The sequence below is a fragment of the Arachis stenosperma genome, chromosome 4, assembly GCF_014773155.1.
Source record: "Arachis stenosperma cultivar V10309 chromosome 4, arast.V10309.gnm1.PFL2, whole genome shotgun sequence".
Lineage (NCBI taxonomy): Eukaryota > Viridiplantae > Streptophyta > Magnoliopsida > Fabales > Fabaceae > Arachis > Arachis stenosperma.
This window is the reverse complement of record NC_080380.1, coordinates 78699931-78703503: the sequence shown is the minus strand read 5'-3', so window position 1 is coordinate 78703503 and position 3573 is coordinate 78699931. Positions and strand designations below refer to the sequence as shown.

The following is a 3573-nucleotide window of genomic DNA, read 5'->3' as shown; positions in this document are numbered from 1 at the left end:
GTATTGTCACCACATCAATATAATTAAACTAAATTCAAGGATAAATTCGAAACTCATGTACCTCTTGTTCTTTTTGTATTAAAAACATGTTTCATTTAAGAAAGGTGAAGGATTCATGAAATTATTTATAGCTTTAAGACATAGTTACTACATACTAATGATCATGTAATAAAGACACAAACATAGATAACATAAAGCTTAAAAATCGAAAAACAGAGAAATAAGAACAAGGAATGAGTCCACCTTAGTGATGGTGGCGCTTTCTTCTTGAAGAACCAATGATGTCCTTGAGCTCTTCTATGTCTCTTCCTTGCCTTTGTTGCTCCTCCCTCATTGCTCTTTGATCTTCTCTAATTTCATGGAGAATGATGGAGTGTTCTTGATGTTCCATCCTTAATTGATCCATATTGTAACTCAAGTCTTCTAGAGAAGTGTTGAGTTGTTCCCAATAGTTGTTGGGAGGAAAGTGCATCCCTTGAGGCATCTCCGGGATTCCTTGGTGATGAGCTTCCTCATGCGTCTCTTGGGATCCATGAGTGGGCTCTCTTGTTTGCTTCATCCTCTTCTTAGTGATGGGCATATCCTCTTCAATGAGGACGTCTCCTTCTATGATAACTCCAGCTGAGTAGCATAGATGGCAAATAAGATGAAGAAAAGATAGCCTTGCCAAGGTAGAGGGGTTTATATAATGGAGGGAGAGGGAGTAGGTTCGGCTGTTTAGGGTGGGTTTGGGTGGGAAAGAGATTTTGAATTTTGAAGGTAGGTGGGGTTTATGGGGAAGAGTGGAAGGATGTGAGTGGTGAAGAGGTGATGGGGAAGAGAGATTGAGGTGATTGGTGAAGGGTTTTAGGGAAGAGTGTTATTGGATTGTGTGAAGAGGAGAGAAGGTGAGTTGAGGTAGGTGGGGATCCTGTGGGGTCCACAGATCCTGAGATGATCCTGTGGGATCCACAGATCCTGAGGTGTCAAGGATTTACATCCCTGCACCAATGAGGCATGTAAAATGCCCTTTTCAAGCAATCCTGGCGTTCAACGCCAGATTGATGCTTGTTTCTGGCGTTGAACGCCAGCTTCATGCTTATTTTGGGCGTTCAACACCCATTTGCAGCATGTTTCTGCCGTTGAACGCCAGTTCCATGCTTGTTTCTGGCGTTCAGCGCCAGCTCTCCTCAGGGTGTTTTCCTGGCGTTTAAACGCTAGGATGTTGCTTGTTTCTGGCATTCAACGCCAGATCCATGCTCTGTTCTGGCGTTGAACGCCAACCAGATACTCTTTGCTGGCGTTTAAACGCCAGTAAGCCCTTCCTCCAAGGTGTGCTTTTTCTTCTACTATTTTTGATCCTGTTTTTAATTTTAATATTTATTTTGTGAATCCACATGATCATGAAGCTAATAAAACATAAAAGAACAATAAAAGAAAAATAAAATAAGATAAATAAAAATTGGGTTGCCTCCCAATAAGCGCTCCTTTAATGTCACTAGCTTGACAGTGGGCTCTCATGGAGCCTCAAAGGTGATCAGGTCAATGTTGTAGACTCCCACCAAACTTAGAGTTTGAATGTGGAGATTCAACACCAAACTTAGAGTTTGGCTGTAGCCTCCAAACACCAAATTTAGAGTTTGATTGTGGGGGCTCTGTTTGACTCTGTACTGAGAGAAGCTTTTCATGCTTCCTCTCTATTGTTAAAGGAGAACACTATTAGGTCTTAAACACAAGGTAGTTCCCATTCAATTGAAGGACTAATTCTCCTCTGTTAACATCTATCACAGCTCCTACTGTGGCTAGGAAAGGTCTTCCAAGGATGATGCATTCATCCTCCTCCTTCCTAGTGTTTAAGATTATGAAATCAGCAGGGATGTAAAGGCCTTCAACCTTTACCAACACGTCCTCTACCAATCCATAAGCTTGTCTTACTGACTTGTCTGCCATTTGCAATGAGAATATGGTAGGCTGTACCTCAACGATCCCCAGCTTCTCCATTACAGAGAGTGGCATAAGATTTATGCCTGACCCTAAGTCACACAGAGCCTTTTCAAAGGTCATGGTGCCTATGGTACAGGGTATTAAGAATTTACCAGGATCTTGTTTCTTTTGAGGTAAAGTTTGCTGAACCCATGTATCTAGTTCACTAATGAGCAAGGGAGGTTCACCTTCCCAAGTCTCATTACCAAACAACTTGGCATTCAGCTTCATGATAGCTCTTAGATGTTGAGCAACTTGCTCTCCAGTTACATTTTCATCCTCTTCAGAGGAAGAATAGTTTTCAGAGCTTATGAATGGCAGAAGGAGGTTTAATAGGATCTCTATGGTCTCTATATGAGCCTCAGATTCCTTTAAGTCCTCAATAAGGAACTTCTTCTTGCTTGAGAGACGTCCCATGAGGTCTTCCTCATTAGGATTCACGTCCTCTCTAGGTTCGGCCATGTTGATTATGTCAATGGCCTTGCACTCTCTTTTTGGATTCTCTTCAATATTGCTTGGGAGAGTACTAAGAGGAGTTTCAGTGACTTTCTTACTCAGCTGGCCCACTTGTGCCTCCAAATTTCTGATGGAGGACCTTGTTTTACTCATGAAACTTAAAGTGGCTTTAGACAGATCAGAGACTATGTTTGCTAAGTTAGAGGTGCTCTACTTAGAATTCTCTGTTTGTTGCTGAGAAGATGATGGAAAAGACTTGCTATTGCTAAACCTGTTTCTTCCACCATTGTTAAAGCCTTGTTGAGGCTTTTGTTGATCCTTCCATGAGAAATTTAGATGATTTCTCAATGAGGGGTTATAGGTGTTGCCAAAGGCTTTCCCCATGTAATTTACCTCTGCCATTGCAGGGTTTTCAGGATCATAAGCTTCTTCTTCAGAAGATGCCTCTTTACTGCTGTTGGATACATTTTGCCATCCATTCAGACTTTGAGAAATCATGTTGACTTGCTGAGTCAACATTTTGTTCTGAGCCAATATGGCATTCAAAGCATCAATTTCAAGAACTTCCTTCCTCTGAGGCATCCCATTATTCACGGAATTCCTCTCAGAAGTGTACATGAATTGGTTATTTGCAACCATTTCAATAAGTTCCTGAGCTTCTGCAGGCGTTTTCTTTAGGTGAATGGATCCACCTGCAGAAAGGTTCAGTGACATCTTAGAAAACTCAGACAGACCATAATAGAATATATCTATCATGGTCCACTCTGAAAACATGTCAGAAAGACACTTTTTGGTCATATGCTTGTATCTTTCCCAAGCTTCATAGAGGGATTCACCATCTTTTTGCTTGAAGGTTTGAACATCCACTCTAAGCTTGCTCAGCTTTTGAGGAGGAAAGAATTTAACCAAAAAGCCGTGACCAGCTTATCCCAAGAGTCCAGGCTATCCTTAGGTTGTGAGTCAAACCATGTTCTAGCTCTGTCTCTTACAGCAAAAGGAAAAAGCATGAGCCTATAGACTTCAGGATCTACTCCATCAGTCTTAACAGTCTCACAGATCTGTAAGAACTCAGTTAAAAACTGGTAGGGATCTTCTGATGGAAGTCCATGAAACTTGCAGTTTTGTTGCATTAGAGCAACTAGTTGAGGTTTCAGC

The 3573-nt window shown here is 41.5% G+C and overlaps 1 non-coding gene across 1 annotated transcript; it reads left to right on the top strand.

Annotated features, from left to right (window-relative positions):
* Nucleotides 1-3190: 3190 nt before the first annotated feature.
* On the top strand, nt 3191-3294 carry LOC130978454 (small nucleolar RNA R71). The gene has a single exon (XR_009086097.1). It is a non-coding gene; the product is annotated as a small nucleolar RNA R71 (small nucleolar RNA).
* The last annotated feature ends 279 nt before the right edge of the window (nt 3295-3573 follow it).